We start from the raw sequence: 16259 nt of genomic DNA on the forward strand, positions 1-16259 counted from the left end.
TAGGGGGGATCTCCCTATTTCCTGGATCTGAATGCCTGTTTGCCTTCCCAGATTAGGTTGTTTTAAGCTAGGATTTGTTCAAATACATATTCTGGCCCTCTGTCTATTTTGGCACCATCGGTAACCCCAATTCCACGTAGGGTTTTCTTCCTCAGGCTCTCGTTTATTTCCCTTAATCTGTCTTCCTTGTCTTTTAATTGTCTGTCTCTTTTTTCCTCAGTTTCTCTCTTTGCCATCAACTTGTCTTCTATGTCACTCACTTGTTCTTCCAACTCGTTATCCCTCGTCGTTAGGACTTCCAGTTTGGATTGCATCTCATTCAATTGATTTTTCATTTCGGCCTGATTGGATCTAAATTCTGCAGTCATGAAGTCTCTTGAGTCCTTTATGCTTTTTCCTAGAGCCACCAGTAGCTGTATAGTAGTGTTTCTGAATTTGCTTTCTGACATTGAATTGTAATCCAGATTTTGTAACTCTGTGGGAGAGACGACTGTTTCTGATTCTTTCTTTTGAGGTGAGGTTTTCCTTCGAGTCATTTTGCTGAGTGCAGAGTGGCCAAGACAAATTGTATTGGGAAAAGGAGAAAAAGAGAGGAGAGAAGGAAGGAAAGAAAAGAGAAAAACGAAAAAGAATAAAGGAAGAAAGAAGGAAAAAAGAGAATAAAACGAGAAAGAAAAAGAAAGAAAGGGAGGAAGTGGAGGGCGAAGCAATCATAAATAAAAAAAACATGGGGAGTATCTTCTGATTCTGTATACTTTAAGTTCCTTGACTTCCCCTGGAACTTGTCCATCTAGCCGGTCTTCTGGGGTAGGGGGCTGTTGTGCTGATTTTCAGGTGTTAGCACGTGGGGGAGCTGCTCTGTCCCCTGCCTGGTGCAGGGCTCAGTGGGGGCAGTTTACCCCGTGAGGCCCCAGGAGGAACAACCCCAGTGTCAGCGACCAGCTCTGGAATCCTGTATTCAGCCCCCGCAGTAACACAGGAGCAGTCCATCTGCAGGCCTGGAGGCTCTGGGGCTGGGCCGCTGATCTGCTCAGCTCTGGACAGGAGCGTCCTTGGTGTCCTAGGCCCTCTGGGCCTCTGTCTGTCCCGGGGGAGACCGAATCCTGGGCTGTGTCCCGGCGCCCTGTGCTCTGGGGCCTGCACTGTTGGATTCTCGCTCCCAGCTGTACAGCCACCTCACTGTGGAGCCACCGCCTGAGCTCCTCCAAGTTGCTCCCAGAGCTCCAAATCCCCCTCTGAATGGAGCCTCTTCCGTTGCAGGAGGCGCCGCTGCCAAGCTGCTCCTGGGCCGTGCAAACACCTCTGTGCAGAGCTGCCACCTGAGCCCCTCAGAGCTGCTCCCCGGTCAATGCATGTGCCCTGCAGCCCTTAGGGAGCTCGCTGCACTCTCCTGGGAGTGCATGTTTCTATTAGTGTCCCAGGGTGCCCTAGGGCATCCCCGCCTTCCTGGGGTCCTGCTCTGACTCCTTGAAGGGGCCATTCTGCCCTGGAAGATTGGTGAAGCTCCTCCTTCTCCCAGGACAGAGCTCTTCTGCCCTGTGAGCACTCGCCCTGGCCATAGCCAGGCTCCTCACAGGGCCCCTCACCCTTGGATGCCTTTTGTTTCTTTATTTCTTTTTCCCGTCTTCCTACCTTTATAGAATCACGAACTTTTCCACTGTAGCATTCAAACTGGTCTCTGCTTAAATCTCAGGCTGAATTCGTAGATTTTCAGGATGATTTGAAGGTTATCTAGGTAATTTCGTGGGGACAGGTGATTTGGGGACCCTACAATTCTGCCATCTTGCCCCTCCTCCTGTATGTTGCCTTTTAGCTTTGGTTGTTTTCTTCATTGTGCGGAAGCTTTTCAATTTGATGAAGTCCCAATAGTATTTTTGCTTTTGTTTCCCTCACCTCAGAGGCATATCTAGAAAGAACACCCAATGGCCAATGTCAAAGACGTTGCTGCCTATCTTTTCTTCTTTGTATGGTTTCAGGTCTCACATTTAGGTCTTTCATCCATTTTGAATTTATTTTTTATATACATGGTGTAAGAAAGTGGTCCAGTTTGATTCTTCTGCATGTGGCTGCCTGGTTTTCCCAACACCATTTGTTCTTATCCTGGGGTCAGGGTTAGGGTTTGTTGAAGAGACTGTCTTTGTTCCTTTGGATATTCCTTCCTGCCTTGTTGTCGATTAATGGATCATAGAGTTACAGGTTTGTATCTTGTTTCAGATTTCCATTCTGTACTATTGATCTAAGCGTCTCCTGTTGGGAGATTCTTTTTTTTTTTATGATAGTCACACACAGAGAGAGAGAGAGAGAGAGAGAGGCAGAGACACAGGCAGAGGGAGAAGCAGGCTTCATGTACCGGGAGCCCGACGTGGGATTCGATCCTGGGTCTCCAGGATCACGCCCTGGGCCAAGGCAGGCGCCAAACTGCTGCGCCACCCAGGGATCCCCCTGTTGGGAGATTCTTGATTGCTGATTCAATTTATTTGCTGGTATTCTGTCTGCTCAAGTTTCTTATTTCTTCCTTTATCATTTTTGCTATGTTATATATTTCCAGGAATTGATCTATTTCTTCCAGGTTCTAGGTTGCTAGCATATAATTTTTCTTTTTTTTGGCATATAATTTTTCATAATGTTCTCTTATAATCGTTTGTATTTCTGTAGTGTTGGTTGTTATTTCTCTTTTCTCATTTGTGATTTTACTTGGGTCCTTTCTCATCTTTTTATCTTTTTCTTTTTTAAAGATTTTATTTATAGATTCATGAGAGACACAGAGAGGCAGAGGGATAGGCAGAGGGAAAATGAGGCTCCATGCGGGGAGCCTGATGTGCGACTTGATCTCCCAGCTCCCCGGGATCATGACCTGAGCCAAAGCAGATGCTCATCCCCTGAGGCACACAGGTGCCTTGCTGATTCAATTCCTTTGCTAGTTATGGGTCTATTCACATTTTCTATTTCTTCCCATTTCAGTTTTGCTCGTTTGCACATTTCTGGGGATTTGTCCATTTCTTCCAGGTCTCCCAGTTTGTTAGCGTATAATTTCTTTGTATTCCCTTATAATTGTCTAATTTTTCTGGTGTTGATTGTGATCTCTCGTCTCTCATTTGTGATTTTATTTATTTAGGTCATTTCTCTTTTCTCATTGATAAGGCTGGCTAGGGCTTGATCCATTTTATTAATTATTTTGAAGAACCAGCTCTTAGTTTTGTTATTCCATTCTACAGTTTTGTGGTTTCTGTATTGTTTATTTCTGCTCTCATCTTTATTTTTTCCCTTCTTCTGTAGGCTTTAGGCTTTGTTTGCTATTCCTTTTCCATCTCCTTTAGGTGTAGGGTTAGGTTGTGTGTTGGAGACTTCTTGTTTCTTGAGGTAGGCCTGTATTGCTATGTATTTCCCTCTTAGGACTGCCTTTGCTACATCCCAGAGGTTTGGGGAAACATGTTTTCATTTTCATTTGTTTTTTTTTTAATTTTTATTTATTTATGATAGTCACAGAGAGAGAAAGAGAGAGAGGCAGAGACACAGGCAGAGGGAGAAGCAGGCTCCATGCACCGGGAGCCCAACGTGGGACTTGATCCCGGGTCTCCAGGATCGCGCCCTGGGCCAAAGGCAGGCACCAAACCACTGCGCCACCCAGGGATCCCCCTCGTTTTCATTTGTTTTAAATTTCCTCGTTAATTTCCTGGTTGCTCCATTCATTCTCTAGTAGGATGTTTATAATCTCCACGTATTTTTGGTCTGTCCAATTTTTTTTCTAACTGTCGACTTCAAGTTTCATAGCGTCGTGTTCTGAAAATGTACATGGTGTGATATCAACCTTCTTGTACCTGTTATACCTGTTGAGGGCTGATTTGTGGGCCATGATATGATGTGTTCTGGAGAATGTCCCATGTGCACTTGAAAGGAGTGTGTATTCTGCTTTAGGATGAAATGTTCAGACTATATCTGTTGAGTCCCTGTGCTCCAGTTTGTCAAGGCTATCGTTCCCCTGTTGATTTTCTGCGTAGACGATTGGTCCATTGACATAAGTGGGTGTAAAAATACCCTTTCATTGTGTTATTATCAGTGAGTTCCTGTACATTTGTTGTTAATTGGTTTCTATATTTAGGTACTCCCATGTTGGCAGCATAAATATTTAGTTGTTTGATCTTGATAGAGAGTCTTTTTAATTATGAAAAAATGCCCTTCTTCATCTCTTCTTACACTATTTGTTCTTTCTTTTTTGAAATTTAAATGTTTTATTTATTTATTCGTGAGAGATACACAGAGGAGCAGAGGAAGAAACATAGCAGAGTGAGAGGCAGTCTCCCCTAAGGGAGGCCGATGATGACTCGATCCTGGGATCCCAGGATCACACCCTGAGCCGAAGGCAGATGCTCAAACACTGAGCCAACACGTGTCCCCTAGGGTTTGGTTTCAAATCTCGTTTGTCTGATATAAGTATGGGTCCTCCACCTTTCTTTTGATATCCATTAGTGTGATAGACGATTTTCCATCCCCTGACTTTCAATCTGTTGGTGTCTATAGGTGTAAGGTGAGCATCTTGTTGGCAGCGTACAGATGGATGTTGTTTTTTTAATAATAATTTTATTTATCAGAGAGACAGAGAGAGAGAGAGAGGCAGAAAATTATGCAGAGAGAGAAGCAGGCTCCCCACCAGGAGCCCAATATGGAACTCGATCCCAGACTCCAGGATCACACCCTGAGTTAAAGGCAGAGTCTCAACCCCTGAACCACCCAGGCATCCCGGATCCTGTTTTTTAACTACTCCATACCCTATATCTTTTTTTTTAAAGATTTATTTATTTATTTATTCATGATAGTCACACAGAGGGAGACAGAGAAGCAGAGACACAGACAGAAGGAGAAGCAGGCTCCATGCACCAGGAGCCCGACGTGGGACTCGATCCAGGGTCTCCAGGATCGCGCCCTGGGCCAATGGCAGGCGCCAAACCGCTGTGCCACCCAGGGATCCCACCCTATATCTTTTTATTGCAGCATTTAGTCCATCATCATTCAGAGTGACTATTCAAAGATATGAACTTTGTGCCTCTGTGTTACTGGAAGAGTTGGTATTTCTGGTGAAGTTCTCTGGTCCTTTCTCGTATTTGTTGCTTTTGGTCTCTTTTTTCCCCCACTAGAAGAGTCCCTCTTAAAATTCCTTACTGGACTGGTTAAGTGGTCATGAACTCCTTTATATGGAGTTGCCTGTCTGGGAAAATCTTTATCTCTCCTGAATGACACCCTTACTGAAGAAAGAATTCATACAAATTGGATGGCAATAAAAAGAAATTTAAAAACATAAAGTAAATTCTTGCTAATATAATTGAGGAAAATGTATTTAGGATGAAAACCAGAAGCAGAAAGAGAGGAGGACGGATTTCACCCTCCGTAGCCTTCACAGGGACCTGGTTTCCTTTCCTAGGAGTGGCCCCTCCTCAGGATGATGCTTCCTGCCCCTCTGCCCTCCTTGTTGGAACACAGCCGGCACAGCTCCAGCACCTCTACAGTCGTGGTTTATAGCGTTTTCCATGTATCCTATTGGGGACCACAGCGTTGTGTATGTAACCATCTGGCTGCTGTCTGACAACATTGGGGGGATTCTGACTTTTGTTGCTTTTGAGGTGTGTGTGTCTCTATCACATGCAGCTATCCTGTGCAGCAATCGGATCCTCTGGCTGGGTCACCAAAAAACCCCGAAATGGTTGGTACAAAATCATTTCTGGTCCTGTCTCTGGGCAGTTAGCTGGGCTCTCCTGGCAGTGCCGGGGCTCGCTCGTGCAGTGACTTTCAGCTGGAGGGTCAGCTGAGCTTGAAGTTCCAGCCGGCCACATTCCCATGTCCGGCAGTGGGTCTGGCCACTCCTGGAAGGCACGTGCGGACTTCAGCTGTGTGTGCCTGGTGGCGCCCCTGCAGGGGCTTGTTGGGGCCAAGGTGGTGCCCCCTCCTCTCTCTGGGGGTCTCTACACGTTCCGTGCACAGAGTTCTGGGAGACACAGAAACGGGCTGGCAATGCATTATGGCACCACAACACTTTATTGACTTTCTACAGCAAACGGGCTCAGAGCCGTGGTTTTGTGTCTTCCCCTGGGGAGGGAGACCTTTCTGTCCTTTAAGGGGAGGGCAAGAATCACACAGGGTGGGGGGGCAGGTGCTGGAGTCCCCCTCCTGGGAGCATGTGTGGACTCCGGGTGGGGGCGTGTGTCCTGAGGTTTCAGCCTGAGTGATGGTACTGAGGATATCAGAGCTGACCTGAACCTACAACTCATGGGCTCCTGTGCTGGGTCCCTGAAGGGCAGCTGGATCCCGGCCTTGGAGCCTCTTTGGGTCCCAGCACCTGGAGGAGCCTGCCTCCTGGTGTGGGTGTGGGTGGGGCCCACCAGCTTGCCCCTCCTCTCCCCACACTGGAGTGTCCCAGGATCCCCAGGGCTTCCCTAGATCAGCGACCTGGATCTGTGGGGCACGCCCAGGGCCCTGCAGGCCACATCCAGCTGTGAGAGGGCTTGCTCAGCCTGGGGCCAGAATCCAGGGCTAGCCAGGGCCATGGGGGCCTGATTCCATTAGTCTTTGTGTTGAGACTGGTGGGGGCTCAAGTCAACCCAGCCCCCACAGAGCCTGGGCCCAATCAGCCCAGGTACCTCTGGTTTAGGGCCTGGTGTCCTGTGCAGGGTGTCCTGCCCTCTAGGAGTGACAGTGGGTGGAGGCAGGGCACAGTGGTTCCTCTGATTCACTCATCTGCTCACACACTGTTGGGGGCTCCCTGCCGTCCCTCCTCCCTGCAACCCCTGGGTACTCTATGGGACACCCGGGATTCTGATGGGAGAGGGTATCCAGAGAACCCCAGGGAGGCTGATCATGTCCCACAGGGGGCAGCTAGATTGGGTCCTTGCTGGGGGCCGATGGTGTGGTGGTGGATGGTGTGGGGGCATGGGTATGATGGTGGTGGAATGTGGGGAATGGTGTAGGGGGGATGGTGTTGGGGTATACTGTGGTTGGGTATTGTGTGAGGCTGTGTGTGTTTGAGGGGGATGGGGTAGGGGCGATGCCATGGGGGATGATGATGTTAGGGGATGATGTGGGTCTGGGGAATGGGGGGATGGCGTGGGGGCCGGCAGACAAAGGGCATCCCATTTCTCTAAGATGCACACAGAGACGTCTACAAATAAAGGCGACCCCATTCTGGGGTTTGTTGTAACACCTGCCCCTGTGGCCCCATGTGGTGAGTGCAGGGCCCTGGCTGTACCAGGGGCATTATCTGGGGGTCATCATAATATGTATGTTTTCAAATTGCAAATTGTCTCAAATTAAATGCACAGAATTTAGAAATATATAAAACACTGAGAGTGGGTGTCACTCTGAACCGTCCGACCCTCATGGGATCGATGTGTGTCCTGCTCCAGCCGCGGACATGCCGCTCAGACCCCAGGTCCGGTTCCTATCCCCCATGTCTCCCACCCCATCCCCTGCTTCTCAGGGGGCCGTCCCTCTCCCCTTTGGTGTTCAGCTCCCATGGGAACCCCTGGAGGCCACATCCTTGTGGCCTCCTCATACCTGAGGCCCCGGAGGTGTGGTCATCCCCATCACCCTACCATGGAGCTATGTGTTGTTGGCTGCTATTGCTCCCCCTGGCCTCAGAGGCCCCATTTACCTTACCCAAAAGCCTCTGAGGCCCGGAAGCCCCCTGGCCCAGCAGCCTCACCCGTCCGCCTAGCAGTCCTAAAACATGGTGTGGCTGCTGATCTTCCTGATGACGTCCAGGTCTACCTGCGTGATGTCCCTGGAGGAGACCAGGGCATCCTGCTTCATTTCCTGTGGGAAAACCGGGGAGGAGGAGCAGGCGTCAGGAAAGAGACCCGACCTGTCACGAGGTGCCGTGCTGGGCAGGGAGCCCTGGGGCCACCATGGGAGTGTGTCCGGCCGAAACCTCCTTCCTTCCTCTGGGAGGCCAGGGAAGGCGGGAGTGCCCACCGTGCCCGTGGGACCTGTGTGACGGCCTGTGCCCAGCTGTTGTAGTCAGGGAGGTGACTGAGTTTCACCCTGGGTGGGAGGGGATAGGGGTTCAGTCAAGGTGGGAGGGAACATGGGGGTGTTGTGCCCAAGATTGCAAATCCGAGAAACCACTAAGGAGCTGACACCAATGCAAACACACAAGGGTTGATTTCCAAACTCGAGCTTGCGACCAAGTACACCCAACACAGCGGAGCAGGGACTTGGACCCCGAGGTGGGTTTTAACTTAGTTTTAAGGGCTTGTCTTGGGGTCCTCCAAAAGGGCTGGAGCAATTCCTCAAGTTCTGTTTACATTTTGATATGGGGCCTTCAAGGGTATTAAGCTCTGCTCTCATTCTAATAGGCACTTCCAACCCTTGGCATGGGCTCGGTTTCATTCTGTTGTGGGGCTTTCAAAGACATTAAGCTGTAAACTTTGTTTTTTTCCTGTAACTGAAATAATGTAAATTTCAGCTCTTCTTCACAGGGGCCTGGGATGGCTGGACTTGTTCGAACACTGAACTTAAAGTAGAAAGGCCTTCATTTTCTCGGCCTCTTTGCATTTCGTCCCATCCTATCTAGCTCTTTCCCCCTTCCCCAGAGCTCCTAAGAGAGCAAATGACCTCAGCTTGGCAGCGTGTGTTGGGGGAGAGGCCCAGGGATTTGGGATCAGGAAGACCTGGCTCGTGGGCATCCAAGCTGTGCAGCGGGATTCCATGCTGCAGACTCTTATTCCCTAAGGCTGTCTAGACAACTGAGTTTGTATATAGAAAAGCTCTCCTTTATCTTTAAAAGATGAGGAGCGAGTCAAAGCGTTTTTACTCTGGCCATCTAATTGCCCAGATTCCAATCTGAGACATATTTCCTGTTAATAAGGATAATTTACTATCCGTAGTACTATGGTTAAATATTCTGACACAAGTAATTCAGAAGGATGAGGGTTTCTCATCTCTTTCTTCACAGCTCAGTCACTCCTCAGGAAATGCATCTTTATGGATTTGGAAAGAACTGAGAGTCATTATTACCAATGGTCCGATTATTTTGTGAAGGATTCTTCCCTGAGATTCTTCCCCTGTTTCAACTGACACTGAAACACTTTGAACTCTTTGGAAGACAAATGTCAAGGAAATAAATGTTATGCATTGATAATTTTAAATGCACTTGCAATATGGTGTCTATTATACTAGAAGTATTTTTATCTGATTTTTGCTATTTATTATCTGTTCCTGCTTTTCAGGTTGAGGAGGCATTATACGTGTTCATAATTGTCTTTCTTTCCTTATGATATGAAATTCTTACTTTGTTTCCATCGAAGGAACTCTTAAGAATAAGGCAAAAGTTAATTCAACGATTCTTAAAATGTCTTCACACTTGGAGCCTGATTCATTTAAGTCGATTTTCATAATAAATCTTATTAATTAGGAAAAAAACAAAGATTTATAGAGAAATTGAGAAGATATTACAGTGCATTCACATGCACTTGCTCTCAATTTCTCCAATTATTGATATCTTATATTACTATGGTACAAATATTACCAAAGGAATCAAATTTAAAATAGTCGCATTAACAAAAGACCATAGTTTATTCAGATTTCCTTAGTTTTTGCTAAGTTACCATCCCTCATATCACATTCCATTTGTCCTCCTGTTTTCTTAGGCTCCTCTAGATTGTGACAGTCTTTCAGCCTTTCCTTGTTGTTGCACTGGAACACTTTGAGAAGTAGAGTATTTTGTAAACTTTCCCTCAGTTGGGACATGTCTGTCATTTATCTCATAATTGAACTGTTTTGTGGATTATATACAGAGATATACTGTCATTTTCATTATATTATATAAAGGATAGATACTATCAACATGATTTAGCAGTCTTGGTATCAATCTGGTCACCTTGCTGTGGTAGTGTTTGTCAGCTTTCTCCACAGTAAACTGATTCTTTATTATTATTAATTATTATTTTTATTATTATTATTATATTATCAATATTATTTTAACTTTTTCATATTATATTTTGTAGAAGGAAGTTACTATGTGTATTCCACACTTAAGAGTGGGAAGCTATGCTCATGAACTTGACGGTGCAATGTCTGCACAAATTGTTTAAAATTCTTCTACATGGGAGATTTCTCTTCCTTGTGGGTTTGTTTCTTCTGCAAAGATGTTTTTTAGTTATTTGAGAGAGAGAGGAGAGAAAAAGCATGAGCGAGAGGGGCAGAGGGAGAGAGAAAAGCATGTTCCCTTCTGAACAGGGAGCCTGCCTTGGGACCTGGATCATGATCTGAGTTTAATGCAGAAGCTTAACTAACTGAGCCACACAGGTGCCACTCTTTCTTTCTTTCTTTCTTTCTTTCTTTCTTTCTTTCTTTCTTTCTTTCTTTCTTTCTTTCTTTCTTTCTTTCTGTTTTTGATAATAATTTTATTCTTGAATTGGTGTTCAATTTGCCAACCTACAGAAAAACACCCAGTGCTCATCCCGTCAAGTGTCCCCCTCAGTGCCCATCACACATTCACCCCCACCAACCGCCCTCCTCCCCTTCCATCACCCTTAGTTCGTTTCCCTAAGTTAGGAGTCTTTATGTTCTGTCTCCCTTTCTGATATTTCCCACACATTTCTTCTCCGTTCCCTTATATTCCCTTTCACTATTATCTATATTCCCCAAATGAATGAGAACATACAATGTTTGTCCTTCTCTGATTGACTTACTTCACTCAGCATAATACCTTCCAGTTACATCCACGTTGAAGCAAATGGTGGTTATTTGTTGTTTCTAATGTCTGAGCAAGGCCCACCTTTTCTCTCTCTTCATCTTCTGAGTCTCCTATGGTATGAATGTTACTGTTTTAATAAGTGACTGACTTCCCTATTTCTGTGTCTGTGGTCCAGAACCTTTCTTGTTTTTAAGGCTTCCGCTTGGAACTGCATCTCAGTTATAGCATTTTTAACATTGGCCTGACTAGATTTTAGTTGTTTTATTTCTACAGTAAGGGATTCTCTAGTTTTCCTCTGTGCTCTTTTTCCAGCCCAGATGCTATCTTTATAATCATTGTTTTAAACTGTAGTTAGACATCATATATGTGTATTGATGAACTTCCTGGCTGTGAGTAGAACCTCATGTTATTTTATGGAGGTGAATTTCTCCATCTCATTATTTCTTCCAGAAAAGAAAGAAGGAAGAAAAAGAAAAAACAAGAAAAACAATAACAACTGCCCTCCCCCCCCACAAAAAAACCAATAGATTATTTTGGCCTGCTTGTTAAAAGATTCTAAATCCCAAAATAGAAACAATTAAGGTGGTCCGTGGGTGGTGCAGTGGTTTAACGCCTGCCTTTGGCCCAGGGCATGATCCTGTAGACTCTGGATCAAATCCCACATCGGGCTCCCAGTGCATGGAGCCTGCTTCTCCCTCTGCCTGTGTCTCTGCCTCTCTCTCTCTCTCTCTCTTTCTCTCTGTTGTGACTATCATAAATAAATTGAAAAAAATTTAAAAAAAAACACAATGAAGTACCATGAAAGTAAAAATTAGAAATATCTAAGGTACATACATAAAAATTAAAATAAGGCAATTAATAAAAAAGTAAAAGAAAATGATTGAAAATAGAGCACAAAGTACAAAGTACAAAGGAATCTAGACCCTACTTTCCAGGCAGAGCTGAAGCTCAGCAGCCTCTGTGGTCCAACAACTTGGTGGCAGCGAATGGTCTGTGTGGGTGTGCAGATGGGCCGTGGTGTTGATTGTCAGGTGCACATCTCCCTGGGAGTAGCACCTGCGGGGGCAGAGGCGTGGTGGGCATCAGCGTCTCTGGGCTCCAGCGGGCAGCGCTGTGCTGCTCCCTGAGACCTGGCCCTGATGGGCGGGATGCGGGTGGGACGCTGGGTCCTCTGGCTCTCGGGCTGAGCATCCCGCCCCCCAGTCTGCTGGGGCCTCCACAGAAGAGCCCCCAAGCCCCCGGGTCTCCGCCTCTTCTCTCAGAACCCTGCATTCACTCGACTTGTGTCCGAGCTTCTTTTTTTTTTTTTTTTATCTCAGACTGTTGAGCCCAAGATTGCGAATCCGAGAAACCATCGAGAAGCCGACACTGATGCAAACACACGAGGGTTTATTTACAAGCTCGAGCTTGTGTCCAAGTATACCCGACACCGTGGAGCAGGGACTTGGACCCCCAGGTGGGTTTTAGCTTAGTTTTAAGAGCTGGTCTCGGGGAACTCCCGAAGGGTGGATCAATTACTAAAGTTCTGTTTACATTTTGATATGGGGCCTTCAAGGGCATTGAGATCTGTTCTAATAGGGCCTTCCTGCCCTTGGCCTGGGCTCAATTTTTATTCTACTGTTGGGCTTGCTGTGTCCTGACAATGAGCACTCAGGAAGGAAATGACGGACATGACTCCCTTCTCAGGAGCATCACAGAGAATAAATAATGAGACTGAACCAAAGGAGCACAAGACTTGTGCACTGAGCCACACCAGGCTCTGGGAGGCCGTCCTGGGCTCGTGGGTTGGGAGCCTCATCTTGTGAAAATGTCGGTAGTTCCTGAAGGCACCCTCAATTTCAATGTCATTCCTGTAAAATCATGGTGGCAGATCCTATAAATAGGAAAAAAAAAAAAAACCTGTGACACCCATCCGCCTCCACAAATGACCCCGGACAGCAAATCAGTATTGGAGAAGCAGGACAGAGCGGGACGCAGCACTTTCCTATTTCAAACGATGTCACAGAGACACAGGATAAAGCAGTGTTGTCCTCGGGATCCCACCTGGCTCTGTAAGTTAAGCATCCGGCTCCTGACCTCACCTCCGGTCCTGATCACGGGGTCGTGAGTTCTAACCCTGGGCTGGTCCATGGATGAGGCCTGACGCCTACTTAAACAAACCAGACCCACGAGGGTTGGTCCCAGCATAAGCTGAAGGAGCAGAACCGAGAGTCCAGAGGAAACGTGCTCTGATACAACTGATATTTTAAAATTAATTTAATTTAAACCAAATTAATTAACGTATAGTGTATTATACTTTCAGAGGAAGAATTCAGGGATTCACCAGTTGGAGATAACCGCAGTGCTCGTGACATCACATGCCCTCCTTCATGCTGGTCCCCTGTTATCCCCTCCCCCATCCCCTCCCCTGCAGCAACACTCAGTTTGTTTCCTATACTTAAGAGTATGTATTTCCTGCATCTGTGTTCATCTTATTTGTTTTTCCTTCCCTTCACAGATCTTCTGCTTTGCTTCTTTAATTCCACCTATGAATGACACCACAGGGTCATTCTGTTTTCCGAATGACCTATTTCACTTAGGATGATCCCTCTAGTTCTATGCATGACATTGCAAATGGCAAGATTTCCTTCTCTTTGATAGCTGAGTACCATTCCTCTCTCTATGACCATCATCTATCTCCCATCCTCTTTATCCCTCATCTGCCACAGGGCACCGAGGCTCCTCCCACAGTGTGGCAATGTGGACCCCGCTGCTGTGGACATTGGGGTGCAGTTGTCCCATGTCTCACTGCATCTGTATCTTCGGAGTGAGCTCCAGGCCGTACACCTGCTGGTCGCAGGACGGCTCTATTTGCAACTTCCTGAGGAGCCTCCACACTGTTTCCAGGGTGCCTGCAGCTGCCCACGGTCCCGCCCACAGTGGAAGAGGGTTGAGTGAGTTTTACAGGACGTGGTAAAAGTCTGGTCCACATTTTGTTTCGCGTCCTTTGGGCTCCAATTCTTTCTCCCTAAATATTTTTGGGGAAGCTGGGTGTTGGGCTCTTTTTCAGGCAGATGTTTCCGAAGATAACAGGCCACAGCTAGAGCCTGGAAGGAGGCAGAGGTGGGCCCAGAGACGGGCACGCTGCCTCCTGCACAGCCTCCTGTAGTGACTGAGCATCCCGCAGTGGGTGCCCGAGCCCAGGCACCGCCCAGGGGGCATGCATGTGCAGTAGGCCTCCTTTGCCTGCACTAACAGGAGCCAGCCTGTGCTGGGGAGGCCTGAGGAAGACGTGGGGACATGTCCACGTGGATGAGCCACAGCCTCCTCAGAAACTACGCGGAGTCTTCAGGGGGATATTGGGCAGCGTTCATGATGACAGGAGCCTCAGTCTCTTCAGGACACACGGTGAGGCTTCAGGAAGATGTGGGCCAACATCCACCCTGACAAGAGACCCTGGGCCGCTTCCGGCCCTGCGGGGAGGCTTCAGGAAATTGTGGGCCTGCACCCACCCTGACAGGAGCCCCTGGGCTGCCTCAGGACCCGCGGGGAGGCTTCAGTAAGATGTGGGCCTGCATCCATGCTGACAGGAGCCCCTGGGCCACCTGAGGACATGCCTGGAGGCTTCTGAAAGATGTGGCGCTGTGTCCACTCTGGCAGGAGCTAACTGGCTCCTCAGGTCATAAGTTGAGGCTTCTGGAAGCTGGGGGCAGCATCCACAGTGACAGGAGCCGCAGCCATTCAGATCCTGTGGTGTCGCTTTGGGAGGACGTGGGGCCACGTCCACACAACAGACACTGATGTCCTCAGGACACCCGGTGTAGTCTTCAGGAAATATGGGGATGCGTCCATGCAGACAGAAGACTCCAGCCTTGTCAGAGCCTGTGGTGAAGCCTAAGGAAGATGTGGATGCTGAATCCACACTGACAGGAGTCTCCAGCCTCCTCAGGATGCACTGTGAAGGATCGGGATGATTTGGGGCCATGTCCGTGCTGACAGGAGCTCCCAGGCTCCTCAAGTCTTATGGTGAGGCAGAGGAAAATGTGGGGCCATGTCCTCCTCAGGACCTGCACTTTGGCTTCGGGACACATGAGGCTGCGTCTAGGCTGACAGGAACCCACAGCCTCCTCAGGACCCACTGTGAGTTTTCTGGGGGACGTGGGTCCATGTCCAGGCTGACAGGAGCCTCCAGCATCCTGAGAACCTGCTGTGAGTCTTCCAGAGTATGTGAGGCATAATCCAGGTTGACAGGAGACCCGGGTCCTCAGTACCCGCTGACTATGACTCAGGAACACGTGGGGCCACGTCCCCACTCACAGGAGCCCGGCTTCCTCAGGACCCCTTGGAGGACTCTGGAGGTGCCGTTGGGGGCCACGTCCATGTCAGAAGGGACTCCTCAGAACTCTGGGTAAGTGAATGGGTAGAATGAATGGTAAGACAGGGGAGGGGAGGCAGTTGGTGGTTAGTCTTAGGTTAGATGTTAGGGGTTAGTGATTATGCTTATGGTTACGGATTAAAGGCTACGGTGAGGGATAAGGGTAAGGTTCACTTGTTAGGAGTTAGGATTGGGGTTTGGATTAGGGACAGGAGTTAGACTTAGGGTTAGGGTTTAGAATTTAGGGATTAGGGCAGGAGGTTACGAGTTGGGGTTTGGGTTATGGTTAGAGTTAGGTTTAGGCTAGGTTTGCAGTTGGGGTTAGGGGTTAGGGTGTGAGTTAGGGTCAGGGGTTAGTTTTAGGGTTTAGAGTTAAAGTTAGGGCTAGGTTTAGGGTTAGGGCGAGGGTTAGTTTTAGGGTAGGGGTTAGGGCTAGGGTTAGGGTTAGTGTTTGATTAGGGGTTATGGTTAGGGTTAGGTCAGGGTCAGGGCACGGTTTTGGAAAAGGGTAAGAGAGGGTTAGGCAGTGGGTTAGGGATTTCTTTTAGGGTAGGGTTAGGGTACACTTTGGGATATGAGATAGGATTAGTATTAGAGGGTTAGGGTTAGGGTACAGGTTAAGGTTAGGAATAGGATTTGAGTACATTAAGATAAGGTTAGGGTTAGAGGTTAGGGTTAGGGTTAGATTTAAGGTAAGGGTCAGGGTTAAGGGTTTAGAATAGGTTTAGGAGTTAGGGTGAGGGTTGGCAGGAAGGTTCAGTGAATGTGTTTCGGTCTTGGGGTTTGTGTTTGGTTTTTGATTAGTGATATTTCTTGTTTAAGGGTTATGTTAACATTAGACTTAAGTGGAGCGTTAGGCTTATGTCTGTGTATGGTTAGAGTTTGTGTCTTGGCATGTGCCTGCACTGGGACTCCTAGCATCTTGGGCAGTTTAGTTTTATGCACTCTATTTAGGTTTTGAGTTCAAACATAGCCTGACTCCACCAAGTCAGTGGCCTCCCCAGAGAATCAAAATCCATGCTTCTGCTGGGGTGAGAATAGGCATGGCAGGATTCTCCTGAGCTGAGCTAAGGAGGGGATTTGTGGCTCTAAAGACTCTTTGTTTGGATTTTCAGTTGCCTTTCTGACTTTATCTCTTTTGTGCACATGTTTTCTCTATACTACCAATTATTATTTTAAAGATTTATTTGAATTCCTCTTTATAAACACAGTATGATGTAG

General features: G+C 47.5%; 1 long non-coding RNA gene across 4 annotated transcripts in view; it reads left to right on the forward strand.

The window, feature by feature from the left end:
* Positions 1–16259, forward strand: part of LOC140616581 (uncharacterized) — a 92551-nt gene that overhangs the window by 27659 nt on the left and 48633 nt on the right. For all 4 annotated transcript variants that reach the window (XR_012017002.1, XR_012017001.1, XR_012017000.1 and 1 more), the window contains exon 2: positions 12004–15071. This is a non-coding gene — a long non-coding RNA (uncharacterized lncRNA). The remainder of the gene's footprint in view (positions 1–12003; positions 15072–16259) is intronic.

Source organism: Canis lupus, chromosome 24, assembly GCF_048164855.1.
Source record: "Canis lupus baileyi chromosome 24, mCanLup2.hap1, whole genome shotgun sequence".
NCBI classification, from domain to species: domain Eukaryota; kingdom Metazoa; phylum Chordata; class Mammalia; order Carnivora; family Canidae; genus Canis; species Canis lupus.